Below are 18,554 nucleotides of genomic sequence, written 5' to 3' on the forward strand. Positions count from 1 at the left end.
TGCAATTTCTGCAATTTGCAAAAATTCCAGCCATAGTATGCCTAATTTGTACCAATTGCTGCCGTAAATTCTTTAATTTTGCATTACTCATTTTGTATACTCATTTTGATCTCAATTTTAGAATTTCTGTAAGCCGCCCAGAGAGATTTAGCTATGGGGGTGGTATATAAGTGAAATAAATAAATAAATAAATAAATAAATAAATAAATAAAGCAATTTGCAGTCTCAATTTGCTCAAACGAAGCCATTTAATTTGCCGATTTTAGGCGGGGTGAAAATCTGAAAGCTGTCTTGTCATACCAGTTGAATCAGGCCAGCTCATGGGTTAGCGAGACACTGCATGGGGGAAGGGAGGCGTGTGAGTTGCTGAAAGCTCAGAAAACTTCACCTCCTGGATGGATTTCTGCAACATCCGTAGTTTATAACCAATATGCTTATAAAACATATATAGTAAAAGAGCCTAAATTGGAGCTCAATACCTAATAAATACCTAATAAAAGAGTAAAGATGCAATTTATACAACATATAAAAGGAGCATGTGCCAGTGTGTGTTACGTTGTGTATATGTGTATGTTAGTCCAGGGGTGGGGGGTGGAATGTAAGTAACTGTATTTGATTAGAAATTGATCAAAAATCTGAAGAGCATCAACATCCATTTGTTTAAAATGGATTCCGTTTTACACTGTTGTTTTTATATTTTTGATGGTTTTAAATTTTTATACTTTTTAATATTCACTGTTTTAACTTTTGTAAATCACCCAGAGAGCTTCGGCTATGGGGTGGTATATAAATTTAATAAATGAATAAATAAATAAATAAATAAATAAAATAGGAAATAAATGGAATGATGCCGTAATGTGTCACCAAAAGATAGGATTCCTTGCTTGCTTCACTTGTAAAGTATGGTCTTAGCTAAACCTAAGGATTATCACAGGCAAACGGAGGGGTCATCCCTGCCTGTTCCAGGGATCCCCTGTGTGTCATTTGGATGTACAGGGATGGTCCTGGAACAATCCCAGGATATAGGCCTGGTCTAGCCATGGCCTAACTTTATACATGCTCACAGGCCATATGTCAAATCATTATGACCTTGTAATGGTAACACTCTATCCCTCTTGCACATTTATACTTCATAGGACACACAATGACATAATGTGTCATGCAGAATAAAAAGCAGGAAATAACGCTATGAACATGGTATATGGAATGTGTAATGTGTCCCAACAGTTACCAATACACGTCAATAGCACTATAAAGCAACCATAATCTCCCAAAGTTTATCAACCCGCAGTTCTTTACTTGGCTGCTCTGGAGACTTCCGCTTACATGCTATACATGACTTTGTAGCTGTATACAATTGCTTAAGGAGGTCTTTATGCAGGAGTCCAGGACCATTACCATTCTGTTATTTGAATAGTTCTGCTGTGAGTAAAGGCTCCTTCTCCCACAAGAGAGGCCTATATCTAAGGGGCTTAAATTACATGTGAGTAGATTTCAGTGGAGAAACCTCTTAACAATTAGAACAATTCAACAATAGAATAAATCTCTTAGGGAATCAATGGCATCAACTACCTATCTATCATGTACCTCAAGAAAATAATCTAGGGCCATAGCTAGATGGGGCGATACCCTGGGGCAATACCAGGGATCATAGAATCATAGAATAGCAGAGTTGGAAGGGGCCTACAAGGCCATCGAGTCCAACACCCTGCTCATCCCTGTGCTTACACATGATCCCTCCTTTCCCCACAATATTGTCCTATCCTTTCAGCCCACTTTTTCCGCGGTCTTAATTTTTGTGAACCGCCCAGAGAGCTCCAGCTATTGGGCGGTATAGAAATGTAATAAATAAATAAATAAGTAAATGATCCTGAGACCGCGGAACATGTGGGCAGGCATTGCAGTTTGACCTGGCTCCTCGCAATTACTCGCAAGGAGCTGGGAACCATGCAGGAGCTCTGTGCCCATCGGGGGTGGGGTGGGGTGAGCAGGGATATTATTATTATTTTTAAAAAAACCCTAGTTTTTAGCACACGAGTGCTTGTGCACTCCTTCTGTTTTCTTTAAAAAACCAAAATGGCAGGCACAACATCCTCTCCCTCCAAGTTCGTCGCACACCATGTGTAAACAGAGGGGGAGATCTCATGATATATTTTTTTTATTTTTTATTTTTTATTTATTTATTTATTTGTTACATTTTTATACTTCCCAATAGCCGAAGCTCTCTGGGTGGTTCACAAAAATTAAAACCATCATAAAACAACCAACAGGTTAACAGCACAAATACAAAATACAGTATAAAAAGCACAACCAGGATAAAACCATGCAGCAAAATTGATATAAGATTAAAGTACAGAGTTAAAATAGTAAAATTTAAATTTAAGTTAAAATTAAGTGTTAAAATGCTGAGAGAATAAAAAGGTCTTCAGCTGGCGATGAAAGGAGTACAGTGTAGGCACCAGGTGGACTTCTCTGGGGAGCTCATTCCACAACCGGGGTGCCACAGCGGAGGAAGCAAGATCCTCATGTCACATTAGACCCGTAAGTCTAGCTGAGACCTGTAGCTGGTCTAGCTCTACACCCATCATCGGGATGCTTATTCAAGTGGTGATCTCCACCTGGCGAGATCATATAGCAAATTGACGGAGCTATCGAAAGGGGTGTGAATGGGGTGCCCGATTTTCATAAATTCCCCCAAAATCAGGGGATGATGGGACTGCCTTGAGTCTTGGCATGCATATGTATCCCTGGATAAGCTATCATGGTGCCGAGTTTGAGGTTTCTAACGTGCAAATTGACGGAGCTATCGAAAGGGGTGTGAATGAGGTGGCCAATTTTCAAAAATTCCCCAAAAATCATTTAGTACAGAGTAGCAACAGATATACTGTTCCTCCTCCCCAGCCCACCAAGGGCTGCATGATTTTCGTCCTCTCCATTTTATCTTCATGCAAACTCTGTGAGTTAGATTAGGCTGAAAGTCTGTGTCTGGCCTGAAGTCACCCAGTGAGCTTCGTGACAGAGAGAAGAATAGAACCCGGATCTGCCAAGACCAGTTCCAACACTCGAACCCTACACCGCAACGTCTCTCATCTTAAGAATTCAACCTAAAGAGAAATGTTGAAATCAGTGTTGAGGTTCTTGCTTGCAGAGAGCACCACAGGAATGTCAAGGGAAGCAAGAACAGTTTCATAGCACTAGCAAAATCTGCCAGGGCATTATTAGTCAAGCTGTGCTAGAGGTGGTGTCCCTTTCTCATCAGCATTGTAGGTCTGTTGGGAGCCCAGACCTGGTAAAGAAAATATGCATTATGTGCGGATAAACTCTTAAGGAGGTTCCTGGCCCTACTATTGAGTATCAGATAAGGGTGTCATGAAAGGACAGCAAATTGTCATTGTTGTTGTTGTACTTTACTGCCAGTAATGGGGAGATGTGATTGTGGGATGTTCTGCCTCATCTGCTGAAATGATCTTAGCTAATGTTGGTTACCATGCTCCTTCGTTGGAGGGTGGGTGTGCTATGCTATCTGCTGCTCTGCCCCAGACAAAATGTGTTGAGCCATCTCTGCTTTTTGGAGTACTGGGGACTTATGACATCTTTGAAACATCAGCTTTTTCGGCAAACTAGTGAAAGGACTGGGCTTTGTGCACATTGGAATAGCCCTTAGTTACATAAAGTGAAGACTTTCAGCAGATTTACCAGATGTCTGAATTGGATACATTGAACCAACCCTGTCGGAGTGTAGGCATTAGGGGTGTGCATGGACCCCCCCGCTCCGCTTCTCTTCCAGATCCGCAATTTGCGGATCAGGCCGCTCCACTCCGCCCTGCTCCACCTATGTCCGCTGCGCTGCGCTGCGGAGCTCCGGATCCGGATCGGAGCTCCATTTTTTTCCCCATAGGCTTGCATTGAAAGTTAAAAAGTATACAACTTTTTTTCTGTGAAAGTTAGAAACCTCATGTTTGGCACCATGACACCTCATGGAGGTATACACATGCACGCCAAGTTTCAAGCCAATCCCATCATCCACTGATTTTTGGGGAATTTTTGAAAATCGGGCACCCCATTCACACCCCTTTCGATAGCTCCGTCAATTTGCATGTTAGAAACCTCAAACTTGGCACCATGATAGCTTATCCAGGGATACACATGCATGCCAAGACTCAAGGCAGTCCCATCATCCCCTGATTTTTGGGGAATTTTTGAAAATCGGGCACCCCATTCACACCCCTTTCGATAGCTCCGTCAATTTGCATGTTAGAAACCTCAAACTCAGCACCATGATAGCTTATCCAGGGATACACACACATGCCAAGATTCATGGCAATCCCATCATCCCCTGATTTTTGGCGGGGCTCTAACCTTTTAACTCACCCCAAATCAAGTCCCATTTTACAACTACGTCAATTTGCACATCAGAAACCTCACCTTCGGTACCATGACAGTTAAACCATGTGTCCACATGGGCGCCAAGTTTCAAGCCAATCCCATCATCCCCTGATTTTTGGAGAATTTTTGAAAATTGGGCCCCCCATTCACACCGCTTTCGATAGCTCCGTCAATTTGCATGTTAGAAACCTCAAACTCAGCACCATGATAGCTTATCCAGGGATACACATGCACGCCAAGATTCATGGCAATCCCATCATCCCCTGAATTTTGGCGGGGCTCTAACCTTTTAACTCACCCCAAATCAAGTCCCATTTTACAACTACGTCAATTTGCATGTCAGAAACCTCACCTTCGGTCCCATGACAGTTTACCCATGTGTCCACAAGGATGCCAAGTTTCAAGCCAATCCCATCATCCCCAGATTTTTGGGGAATTTATGAAAGTCGGACACCCCAGTATCTGCAGACAGCTCAATGGGCCCATTTCTAAGGAAATCCCAACATGCCATGAATTGGGGAGTAGAGATAAACCTAAATATGAATCTTCTTCCACACTTGAAAAATAGATTTGGAACTTGAGCACAGGAAGGACTTCTCCCCTGAGTCAAAGCAAGACACACAAAAACCATCCCTGCGAGGTGGGCAGGGGAGGAGGGAGGGAAGGCAGGCAGGCAGCAGACATTTCTGGGGGCACAAGGAAGTGAGCCAAGTATAATTTCAAAGCCAGTAATGCATATAAAATGGAATAAATAAATAAATAAATAAATAAAGGAGGGGTGGAATTAAAAGCAGCAGTGTTGCTGAATAAACAACAAGAAGATTTTTTTAAAAAAGGCTATATCTGTCTTTTACCAGTAAGAGGGGAGTGGACGTGCCCAAGGAGAGGGGGAATCATCTGCCAATTTGACTGGTCCTGTCTAGGTACCAGTCTTCAATAAGAAGCAAACGATCACTTCAACTCATGATAGGCATTCTCTCCAGTGATTTACCTTTGGAGGACTCTGATGGCCCTCCAAGGACAGGAGAGTGCACAGGGCACGTCCATGCCCTAGGGGAGCTCATCCCCTTGCACCACATCTATTCAGTTGTTCCCCAAAGTTAGGGTGGGTAGCAGTGCTGTGTTTCCTCTCTGTTAGTATATGATTTCAGGTTGTGTTTGTTCATTTGGTGGGGCTACTGTTTTAAAAAACACTGGGAAAAGTCCGTTCAGACTAAGAAAGAGAAGTTCCCAGAATCCCAAGTTACCCGTTTTGCCTATCCCCTCCTCCAACTTTGGGATCATGTGATCATGACCGGAAGTTGACTCTGCCCCTCAGCCCTTCGAAAAAGGTACATTTTCCCACTGTTTTACTAGATTTTTCCAAAAATTCTAGCAAGCGAACAGCAGCACGCAGAGAACTGAGAGTAGGCTCAAAATGACCCCCAGCCACGACTCTCTAAGCACACAAACTTTCAGAAAGATAGCTTTAAAAACAACACAGTTATCCCCTATTCTTTTCCGCAGTGCAATTCTATGGGCGAAATTTTTCAAAATGGCGATCGGATCGGTCCGCGAAAAGAGAAGCGCTCCGCGTATGGGCGCTTCTCTTGCCGTGCTTCTACAGGTCCCCGGTCCGCTTCTACTCCGCCTCTGGGCAAAGCAGAGCAGGCCAATTCGCTTCTGATTCTCCGCTTCTAATCGGAGCGGAGCACATCCCTAGTAGGCATGCCTGCAAGAACCCCTAGGCATGGCTCCTGCCATGGTGCATCCTTACACACACACAAGCAATAGAGGGCTCTTCTATATTATCCACTCTATTCCCCTGAGAAAAGGGAATAGAACCCTCCAAGTTTGGCCTTCTGAAGTCCCCTGGCTCCAAACTGTATCCATTGCAAAACTATACATTGGTTAGAGAACTCTGCCCCTAGTGACTGAAGTATTTATTGCAGGCTTCAACCACATGTACTGTAGCCTAGCTACGGTTATCCATGCTCTCATAACCTCTCGTTTGGATTACTGCAATGTGTTATACGTGGGGCTGCCTTTGAAAACGGTCCCGAAACTTCAACTGGTACAAAATAGGGCAGCCCATTTACTAACAGGGACTGGCCGACGAGACCACATCATGCCAGTCCTTTTCCAGCTTCATTGGCTGCCAATCCAGGTCCGGGCCCGATTCAAAGTGCTGGTGTTAACTTTTAAAGCTCGCCTCCTCCCATATGTACCTGCCCGGACCCTAAGGTCATCCTCAGGGGTCCTTCTCCGTGAGCCCCTGCCAAAGGAAGTGAGACAGGTGGCTACCAGGAGGAGGGCCTTCTCCGCTGTGGCACCCCAGCCATGAAATAAGCTCCCTACAGAGGTTTGCCTGGCAACTACACAATTTTTTTAGACGCCTTTTTATTCTCTCAGTCTATAAATTAATTTTAACTTTGCTGTTTTAAATTTGAATTTTAACTTTGCATTCCTGCACTGCTGCTTATTTTATCCTGGTTGTGCTTATATATTGTATTTTATATTATGGTTGTTTTATACTATTGGCTTTGCTAGACCTGCCGGATAATCCGGCCGGGAGACGGGGCGATGGCATGCTGCAACTAGCGCATGCCGTCACCCTTTTCCACACGTCAACACGCGATGGGGCAAGGGGAAGCCCTGTCGCGTCCGCCATTTCCCCCCCTTTAAGGGCCATGTGCGCAGGAGCGCACCGCCGGGAAGGTAAGTGCTTGTTTACAAAATTATGACCCCCCCACTCCCCCTGCCCCTGATTCCCCACACACAATGCCTGATGCCCCCCCGCCCGCTCGCTCACCCGTCCTCCTCCCGTCTGCCATGTCTTGTCCCCCATCCTTCTTTCCCCCCTTCCCCGATGCCCTGTCCCCATCCTTCTTCCCCCGCCCCATCCCCCGTCCACCATGCCTGATGCCCATGCCCATCCTTCTTCCCCCCATCCCCCGTCTGTCATGCCCGATGCCCTGTCCCCCATCCTTCTTCCCCCGCCCCATCCCCCGTCCACCATGCCTGATGCCCATGCCCATCCTTCTTCCCCCCATCTCCGTCCGCCATGCCCAATGGCCGTGCCCGTCCTTCTTCCCCCGCCCCATCCCCCGTCCACCATGCCTGATGCCCATGCCCATCCTTCTTCCCCCCATCCCCCGTCTGTCATGCCCGATGCCCTGTCCCCCATCCTTCTTCCCCCGCCCCATCCCCCGTCCACCATGCCTGATGCCCATGCCCATCCTTCTTCCCCCCATCTCCGTCCGCCATGCCCAATGGCCGTGCCCGTCCTTCTTCCCCCACCCCATCCTCAGTCCACCATGCCTGATGCCCATGCCCATCCTTCTTCCCCCCATCTCCGTCCGCCACGCCCAATACCTGTGCCCGTCCTTCTTCCCCCGCCCCATCCTCCGTCCACCATGCCTGATGCCCGTGCCCGTCCTTCTTCCCCCCATCTCCGTCTGCCATGCCCGATGCCTGCGCCTGTCCTTCTTCCCCCTCTCCCATCCCCCGTCCACCATGCCTGATGCCCGTGCCCATCCTTCTCTCCCCTCTCCTGCCGGGTCCGGCCTTTCCCCCGGCCCCTATCTCCCCCCACCCATGATCCCTCCCACCAGCCCGATGGGCACAGCACTCCTATGGAATGCTGGCCCAGTCCGTGGCTTCTCCCAGCTACTCGCGAGTAAGTGAGCAGCCGGGAAAAGCCACGGACCCTGCTAGACCTTCCGCAGCCCTGGCCGGAAAAGCCGGGCCATAAGCGAATCTGCTTATGCCAGGTTAAGGGAGGTCTTAGACCGGCCTGACCCCGGAATCCCCTGTGCGTCATCTGGATGTACAGGAGGGAGACCGGGCCTCACACCGTGCTAAGACCTCGTCTAGCGACGGCCTTTGAATGGTTTTAATTTTTTTGAAATGCCCAGAGGGCTTTGGCTATTGGGCAGTATAGAAATGCAATAAATAAATAAATAAATAAACACATTAATTAGAATTAGTCAATTTGTTTTAAAAACAACAATAAAAGAATCCCAAAAAGAATACAGCTTGTACCCTCTTAGTATGTAAACCAAGTATCAGGTGTTTAGGTTTCACAGTCTTGGAGATATGGCACAGATTCATGGATGGATGGATGGATAGACAGACAGACAGACAGACAGACAGACAGACAGACACATGTTCTATTTTATTATTATATGATGAAACCATGAGTGGAGGCAAAGAGGCACTCCTGCAAATTCTTAAATTCACAAGTGCGAAAATGCTCAAATCCACCCAGAAATGTGCAAATCATCCCCCCAAATACACCAACATTCCTAATGACACATTCTCATGTTTTAGCCTTTGGGGAAATGGACATTTTTGGCCTGTTCTTTATGTGTTTTCTATTACTGAATGTGCCTAAATTTACAGAAAGTTGGTAATTGGTACACAACTCCGTGTAATCCGTGCAGCTTCCGAAAAGGCCGCCTGCTGAAGAATCTGTGGGTCAAATTTATCGAAATCTGAACTCTGTCGATTCCATTGTAGATTTCTCTGACATCTCTAAGTACTGAACTCACCACTCTTTTCCCCCAGCAGTTGTATAGCCATACTGCCTCTGATACTGGAAAGAGAGAGAGAGAGATGAAGTTATGTTCAAATAGGTTTTTTTTCCCCCAGTCGATACCCACAGCATCCAAATTTAAACAGGATAGTGTGTAAATATAAGCATCATTAAGCAGATGGAAATATTCAATAATCCAAAAGGGATGGCTATTTCTTATGCCCACTGAGGCTAGTTAAAAAAATGAAGCCCATAGAGGTTACAGCTAGGCACTATTAGACACATGAGTAGGGGTGTGCAAACTGAAAATAAAACATCCTGTTTGGAATGTTAAAATATCTTTTTAAGCAGGAGACCTAATTTGGAGTGTGTGTGTGTGTGTGTGTGTGTGTGTGTGTGTATGTGTGTACCAAAGACTTTCTTTCTTGGCTTGGAAATCTCATACTGAAATAGAAGTCTTCTCGTCAATGATTTATAAGATTGCTTTGCAGAGACAGGGCAGAACAGACAGAGTGAGACAGGGATGAGAAAACAGGCATGTCACAGTTTACAGAGAAGCAGGAGAGTTTGCGCGTCTGAATTTTCTATCATATTTTTCATGAGAAGAGCAGATCTGGCTCTAAAATAAGAAGAAAAAAGGTTTGATAAAGGAGGGTTGAACCCAAACAATTTGCCTCTTTAGTATTTTCCCAAACTATCAAAAAGACCCTTGTACTTTCCACCATTATTATTAGCATGCACGGTGAACACATTCACATGGTTTCAATGCAATTCTTGATGCTCATTTCCTCCTCTTTTTTTGTGTTTTTTGTTTTTTGCCCTCCGCCCCAACTGCCTTGGCTCTTAATGACCCTGTTCGAACCTGCCAGCTGTAGAGATCCTCATGACTTTGCTGATGATAACACGACATACTTGTCATGGTCATCAATATCAAAGGGGCCGCCACAGCAATCCAATTAAATTCTACGGGCCTTGCTAGACCTACCTGTTAATCCGGTCAGGAGTAGGGGTGAGTGCCACGACACAGGCTCTGAACACCAGACCCGGCCGCGGCTACTCCCTGCTCAAGCCAAGCACCACCGCTTGATACGCCTGAGGCGAGGGACAAAAACCACCTTCCTCCAAACTACGTGGAGAAAGGGGTTTAAATGGAGAAGGATGTCAATATATAAAATAATACACTGTGAGTTATATGTGCGGAGGTGAATTATTGTCAGAGTGGGTCCTAAATGTGTAAACTTCAGATGATAAATGCCAAACAGACATGTGGGATTTTTGTGGTAGTTAAAACAAAATAATTAAAATTTATTTTAAAAGTTCACAAGCTTGGTTTCAAAATAAAAACTTTAAAAAACCTTTTTGAAACCTTTCATCCAATCCTTTCACCCATTCACATACACACTTTCCTTTCTCTCACACAACCACTATTGAGCTTTCTTTATTATCAGTGTTGTTTAATGTACATCAACTATGTGCACACCACACTCCAAAGACGCTACTCTCGACCCTGAACCTCAAATTCTCCAGACCCAAGTACTCTAAACACAGAGAGCCCTAAGAGTGCCCAAAAGTCCCTCACAATCCCCTCAGTCCTTCCCTTATATAGGACTCCTCCCCCTCCCCAGACATTCTAACTCCGCCCACTCAGGCCAACGTTCTAAAAACCACAGACTTACACACTGCAGACATACATTTGGGAACTGACTTGTGGGGTGTAACGCCACAGTGAGCCCGCGCTGCAGCTAGCGTGGGCTATCGCCCCAGTCTACATGTGACACGCAACGGGGTAAGGGAAAGCCCCGTCGTGTTGGCCATTCTTTTTTTAGGTTAAAGGGGCCATGTGCGCAGGAGCGCATCAACGACAAAGGTAGGGTGTTTTGTTTTGTTTAAAAAAGGGTTCCCCATTCCCCCGATTTCCCCCGCCCACGATCTCCAATCCCCCCTGCCCACCCGCCCATCAAGTCTGATGCCCCCACCCCCCACCTGCCCGCCCGCGATCTCTGATGCCCGCCCTGTCCAATGCCCCCCTGCTCCCCGCCCGCCAGCCCGTGATGTCCAATGACCACCCACCTGCCCATGATGTCTGATCCCCGTCCGTCCCTCCACCTGCCATGTCCGATGCCCCCCCGCCCACCTGCCAGCCTGCCAGCCATGTCCGATCCCCCCCATCAACCCTGGGCCACAATTCCCCCCAATGCCCCCTGGCTCCGCTCTTCCTGCCATATCTCTTGCCAGGCCTGCTCTTCCCCTCCTGGCCCCCATCTCTCCCCCCTTGATTCCCCCCGGCCCCATTTCTAACCCCCGCGATTTCCCCCCTGGTCCCATCTCTCCCCACACACAATTTCCCCCTGGCACCGATCTCCCTCTCCCCTGCAATCCCCCCCGATTTCCTCCCCCCCCCCCAGCCCAATGGCCACAGCACTCAGCTTCTCCCAGCTACTTGCGAATAAGAAAAACCGCTGAACTGGCTAGACCTTCCGCAGCCCCAGGCTCAGCCCAGGGCTGCAGAAATACCAGGCCACAACCGGTGCCAGTTATCCCGGACCAAGGGAGGGTTTAGCCCGGGCTGACACCAGGATCCCCTGTGCGTCATCTGTGCGTCAACTTCTCCATCTCCACACAATGCAGAGTCCCATATGGCAACAACTCACCAACATACCTTTCCTTTGGGGGCAGCCTCTCGTTGGAGCGATCTCCCATTTATGATACATCCAGCACCAACTATCATGTGGTTTCAGCAATTTCTAAAACCGTACCTCTTTACCCTATATCTTTTCCTAAAAATGATGGTGTTAACCTTTTGAGGCTGAATTGTTTTGTAAGATGTTATGAACTGCTTCAGGAATTTAAAAATGAGGACCATATATTTCTAATTAAACAACAACAACAAAATAATGATCTGCTCAAGAAAAAGTGAGTTGGAGATATGGCCTATATATTTTAAGTGGAAGCAGAAACTAGGGATGTTGGCCAGGGGGTGGGGGGTGGTAGGGAATATGCAATGGATTCAAATGAAAGCAGGGGAGAGATTTTGGCAGTTTTCAGGAGAAGGTAAAAGAATAGTTTGGGGGGTGGAGTTTTGATTTGGCAGAGATTTCTGGTTTCTCTCATCAGCCATCTTCTCCACCCAAAAATGGTCACAGGAACAATGGCACATCATGATGTACTGTAGTCTCATTCCTACTGGATCACTCTATGGAAGAGAAGGGCATTGATGGGTTGCTCTTTGAAGCAGCAACAAGGTTTCTAGTTTTGTTTTGTTTTAAAGAGAATCTACAGCCCTTCTACCCACCATGACTAGTAGATTTTCCCCCAACTATGTATTTCCTTCATTTGTTTGTTACATTTATATCCTGCCTACCACACCTCTAATGAACCCAAGGCAGCGTATATGATCCACCTCTACATTTTATCCTCACAACAACCCTGGAGAATGAGAGGTGTTTGAAAACATCAGGGGTTCCTGTAAATTGTCTCGCTGCTCATCTCATGCTTAAAGCTGTTCACATTTGTGATTGTTGCTCAATCTGCACGAACGGGAAACTTGTGTAAACCGATCGGTCTCCTCCACAGACTAAAACGAAGCTGATTCAGTCTGTAGAGAAAATTTGCGCAAATTAGGACATTTGCACAATACTGAATTGGAAAGGAGACAAACATATGTTTGACAATTTGCAAATATTCTGGCCAGACGTATGCTCGGGGTGGCATTCAGAGCTTTGAACAGGGCATGCTCATATGTTTTGCATGTTAGGTTAGGCTGGGAGACAGAGGGCTTCATCACACCAGTGATTTATCGCACACTCACCATGCCTGATATTTATTTATTTATTTATTTATTTATTACATTTTTATACCGCCCAATAGCCGAAGCTCTCTGGGCAGTTCACAAAAATATGCAGTTTTGCAACCTGGTTCTCATATGACGTCGTCCCTGTCCTGCACTCATTTTACCTTTTCCCCACCATTTTTCATTTCTTTTTGGAGCAGGGAAAGTCTGGTGTGTGTTTTTTCCTCCGTGTAAAATAAATGCACGCCTCCCTCCCATGTATTGCTGTCCTTGTGTATTATCAAACCATCCTGTTCTTTCTTGGGGGCATGTGGGTCTAATGGAGGTCTAATGGAGGTCTTGCTAAAGAACGAGGAGGGCAAGGTGGGTCTGCACTTAGCTGTGAAGGTGGAGAGTGAGAGGTCTCATAGAATCATAGAATCATAGAATAGCAGAGTTGGAAGGGGCCTACAAGGCCATCAAGTCCAACATCCCACTCAATGCAGGAATCCACCCTAAAGCATCCCTGACAGATGTTTGCCCAACTGTCTCTTGAAGGCCTCTAGTGTGGGAGAGCCCACAACCTCCCTAGGTAACTGATTCCATTGTTGTACTGCTCTAACACTCAGGACGTTTTTCCTGATGTCCAGCTGGAATCTGGCTTCCTTTAACTTGAGCCCGTTATTCCATGTCCTGCACTCTGGGAGGATCGAGAAGAGATCCTGGCCCTCCTCTGTGTCTCATTTAATGCTATGTTCTTACTCCTGGGTACGCATGACCAGGGGTACATTTTTACCTTAAAAGAAAAGTGGAAAATGCACCAGGAGAGAGGTGGTGGTGGTTCACCCCTGTGCCTCCCTGAAACTGTGAGGCATTGGCACACCTGGCACCTGAGCTGCAGTGCATGTTCACTCCTCCTCCCTGGTAAATCTTTCCCAAGCCAAGCAGCAGCAATAGTCTTGGCCCAGGTTTTCCCTCCTGCTTCCTACAAATGGCCTCCGGTCCTTCTCTCCCCAGACTTTGTTTAATATGATCTTAGGCGAAAGTATAGTGTGTTGTTTTACTGTAATTGCACAGCTTCAGGCTGCTGTACTACTGTATTTGTGCAATATATATATATATATATATATATATATATATATATATATAAAAAAACATTTGTATCCCACCCTATATCACTAGGAACTCAGGGCGGCATACAGATAAAATTATACAATGTAAGACAATAAATATACACAGCTAAAAACAAATTAAACCATTAATCAAGTTAAAACCAGAATATAATTTAAAAGCAGTAAAAACCAATTAAAACAGTTAAAACAGTGTGCAAGCTTGGTGAATTCAGCCATTATAGGCTTTGTTAAAAAGCCATGTTTTTACTTGGCACCAGAATAAAGTCAGTGTTGGCGCAAGTCCGGCTTCCAAGGGGAGATCATTCTACAGTCTCTCTCTCTCTCTCTCTCTCTCTCTCTCTCTCTCTCTCTCTCTCAGAGGAAAGGTGAACGTAAGGGGAAGGGCGGGAGATTTCGCCAGCATAGTGGCGCTCCAGGTGAAAAGATACATGAGCTGAAAGAGCGAAATAACGCACAGACGTGAAAGTGCCCAGCACTCCACACACTAAGGAAATGGAGGGGGAAACCGTGGATGAAAACCGGATTTAAAAAAGCAGGTGTGATGGAGTTCATTGACTCTGAAGTTAGTTTTGCTCCTGAATCCTCTGTATATTTTTGTATTTGCATTCTGTATGCATATTTGTATTCGTCAGTTTCAATCATATATTTGTAGTGGTTGGGCTGTGACCGTAACTAAATAAATGGATAAATTAATGAATGGTCTGGAGTGGGTTTTTGTTTTTTATGCTGATGTCTTAACTTTAGTATATGGAGGGGAGAAACTGCAGATGAAAACCGGATAAGAAAAGTAGGAGTGATGGAGCTCAGAGACTGGTCCAAAGTCACCTACAGCATGTCTAGACCTAGGGAGGAGAGGGGGAGGATCTTATGATAAGTTGATTGTAAGATCCTCCCCCTCAGTCCACACGCGGCGTGTGACGTCCCAGGAGGAAGGAGGACGTCGCTCCCACCATTTTGGATTTTTTCTTCTTCTATTAAAGATGGACTCATGGGTGCTCCATCGAAAAGGTGAGTGTTGTTGATGATGTTTTAAAAAGATCCCACTCCCCCCCCCCACCCCCAATGGGAATGGTGCTCCTGAAGAGCTGTGTGCCCCATGCCTGGTTAATGGCACCTCACATTTACTCACAAGGAGCCGGGACAAAACTAGGATGGCTGCCCACACATCCCGTGGTCTCGGGACCGTGAGAGAAGTCAGGATTAAAGCTGTCCTGGTTATCCCAATGAAAGGGAGGGCTCAACCTTCCCTGCCTCTGGGATCCCCTGTGCATCATCTGGACGCAAAGGGATGATCCCGGAGTGATCCCTGGGATAAGTCCTTGTGTAGACATGCCCCTCTGGACCTTCATTTCTGAAAGGGGACTAGGACCTGGTCTTCTGAGCTCATTATTTGTCCTTTCTCTCCCTTGTCCTCCTTCCCAATCAACAAATAATACCAAGTGCATACTTTGGCCCAGTGCTAGTTCAGACCTAGCCTTCTAAGACCTTCTTTTCTATATGAATCACAGGATGTTCTCTCACACAGAGGCATTCATGTAGGCATCGCTCACCTACAGTCTGAAGTGGTGAGATCACGAACCATTTTACCAGGTGAGCGGTTGTTTGAAATTCTTCTAGGATCTGGCATTACATAAAAATAAAGTTCATCTTGGAGTAAACACCCGATCTTCCAAACTGTAGGTGAAACTGCAGCCAGAAGACTGATGATGCAAACATTTCATAATAGGCTGGTCATTGTGAGCGTGTTGCGTTCCCCCACACACACACACACACATACCTTTCTCAGCAGTAATTAATGTGGTAGTAAAATCAGCAGAAAGGCAACATAGAGATTGGGCTCAGGCAGGGATAAAAAAAGACCCAAGGGAGACCCTAAACGGACAATAATTGCAGGTTATTATACACTCTGCTACCTTACAGTGGAAATCTAGTCAGCTATTAGCAAAGTTGCAATGGATAATCCAGTGGCCAAGGACGAGGCAGAGATGCTCTGAGGCAAAGAGGTGGACTTGAGGTAGGCAAAAACTGGACGTCGTCATTACCATCTATATTTATGCCTCTCTGCTTGACACCTGCACAGGTATTGTAATGTTGCCACCAAATTTAGCCCAGCTTGAAATGTCAATAGAAAATCAGTCAAAGAATGGAGGGATTTTGAATTAAGTGAAAGGTTCAATATTGTTGGCCCTCATCCAGTCCATTACCAAGCCAAGGCACAAATTCAGAATAGCCAGTGCCTTGCCTGGATTTGACGTAAAGGAGAGATAGGGCTGGGTGTTGTTTGCCTATTGATGACACCTCAAACTCCCCATTGGTTGCATGTAGATGTTGAGAGCATGAAGGTTAGAATAGAGCCCTATGGAACTCCATGAGCTGGGTGTCAAGGCAGAGAGCAATAATCCCCCAGTCTTGACTTCTGGAGTTGACCATCCAAGTAGGAGCAGAACCACTGCAGTGCAGTGCCTCCAACCACAAACCAGACAACCTATCACCAGACAACCAATTCCAGAAGCCAAGACATGATGTGCATGTGTGCGCACCATAAAGAGGTGAACACATCCATTACTACTAAATTTTACAGAATTGAGAGACCTGGCTTTAGGGGAAATTCTGCAGAATTTCAAAGGAAGACAGATCAATTTTGTTAAGATTAGTGTGTGGGGGGGGGAATTCAAAGTGAATTGGATCATTCTTTTCTGGGTGAAATATCTGAGGAATTTCAAAGGGGACCCAAAGAGTTTTGATAACGATGCCATAGCAATTTCTTCTATTTTTAGGAATAAACGTATGGTGCCCACTGCCTGCACTTGCAGGAAGGCAAAATGGGATTACACGTATGACGTAAAGATGACACAAATGTATTGGGGAAAAGCTAAGAATATGAGAGAGCCTGTAGCTAAATCTAGGGCATGAGCGTCCATGACACATATTGTATCCCTTGTCCATGTTTTAGCACCAAGAAGGAAGTATAGGCGACAACGCAGGGACAGAAGGACAAAAAAGTAGGGCTGTGCAGCCACCACCACCACCACCCCGATCCACATTGGAGGCCAATTCAGAGCCCCTGAAGCAGCCCCGATCCTCCTCAGGGCTGCCTCGGGTGTTGCCCAACCTGCCTCGGTGCCTAAGGCGAGGCAAGATTCGGGCACTACGAGGTGACTTGGACTTTTCTGAGTGCCAGCTGCACAGCCGTAGTTTGTAGCCATAGAGGTACTAATCACAGCAGAGGCTGTGTGATAACTTAAAATTGTGTGGCCTACTCTGTTTCATTTCCACCGCCGGCACTGGAAGGCACCAGAACCAAGATGGTGGTGGTGACAGAAGCAGCAGGTAAGGAGACTGGTGTGTGTGTGGGGGGGGTCTGGCTCCAAAGCACCGAGGCGGCCCAAAGCTTCGGAGCCAATTGTTTTCAGCTTCGGGCTGCCTCGGCCTGCGACCAAACCACCTCGGATCAGTGATTCGGAGGTCAGAATCACCCCGATCCACTTTGGATTTGGGGTTCGGATCCGAAGCGGTGTACAGCCCTACAAAAAAGGTCCCATGTGCTCAGGGCTCATTACACTGACATCTACATTATTGTGAGAGTTGCCTTCACGTTGCTTGCAGGCAGGATGTTGATCACAGGAGGCCATTAACAGGAGCTGCGGAGCTGAGGTGTGCTGAATGCACACGCCGGAGATCATTCCCTTTCACACTCGAAGCTCACCTCCATGTGGAAACATATCCAAGACACGTCTCTTAAGAAGTGGTGTCAGGCAAGAGGCAGCAGAGATCATTCCGAATAGGATTTTCTGGCCAGTAGAGGGAGTACACACGCTGCCACCAGTACTGTGAGAGTTTCAGTGGCTCCAGCTATGTGTGAACACACCAGGATGCTCACCTAAATTCAGTTCTGGCCACCCTCCTTAGAGGGAGTTCACACTGACTTTCTTTCTCCTCACCAACCTCCCCCCACCCCACATTACGGATTTACGAGAAATCCGTTTTCTTTGTTTTTGACAAGGATCTACCCAGTTCTCACATCCCAGAATTAAAAACAGGCTAAGGCCTAATCTACACCAAGCAGGCTATTGCACTATGAAGGTGATATATAAAAGGCAGGAGCCACACTACTGCTATATAGCGGTATTGAAGTGCACTGACAACTGTTGGGGCCCATAGACACAGACCATATACCAGTTTCATACTGCTATATCCTGCTTGGTGTGGCTCCTGTCTTTTATATACCGCTTTCATAGTGCAATATCCTGCTTGGTGTAGATTAGGGTGACCATATGGAAAGGAGGACAGGGCTCCTGTATCTTTAACAGTTGTATTGAAAAAGGAATTTCAGGAGGTGTCATTTGTATATATGGAGAACCTGGTGAAATTTCCTCTTCATCACAACAGTTAAAGCTGCAGGTGCCCTGTCCTCTTTTAAATCTGGTCACTCTACTATAGCTCCTGCACGTTAACTGTTGTGATGAAGAGGGAATTTCACCAGGTTCCCCATATGTACAAAGGACACCTCCTGAAATTCCCTTTTCAATACAACTGTTAAAGATACAGGAGTCCTGTCCTCCTTTCCATATGGTCACCCTAGTGTAGATGAGGCCCCAGATACAATCTGAGTTCAAAGCCCATACACCTCTGAGCTTGCAATGCAGTTTACAAAACAAAGACAGTGTACATTGGTGGTGGTGGGGATGTGCATGAAGCAATGAATACTTTTGAAAAATATACACAAACCTGCTTTAATCAATGAGAGAAA

The sequence above is a fragment of the Elgaria multicarinata genome, chromosome 6 (assembly GCF_023053635.1).
Source record: "Elgaria multicarinata webbii isolate HBS135686 ecotype San Diego chromosome 6, rElgMul1.1.pri, whole genome shotgun sequence".
Lineage (NCBI taxonomy): Eukaryota > Metazoa > Chordata > Lepidosauria > Squamata > Anguidae > Elgaria > Elgaria multicarinata.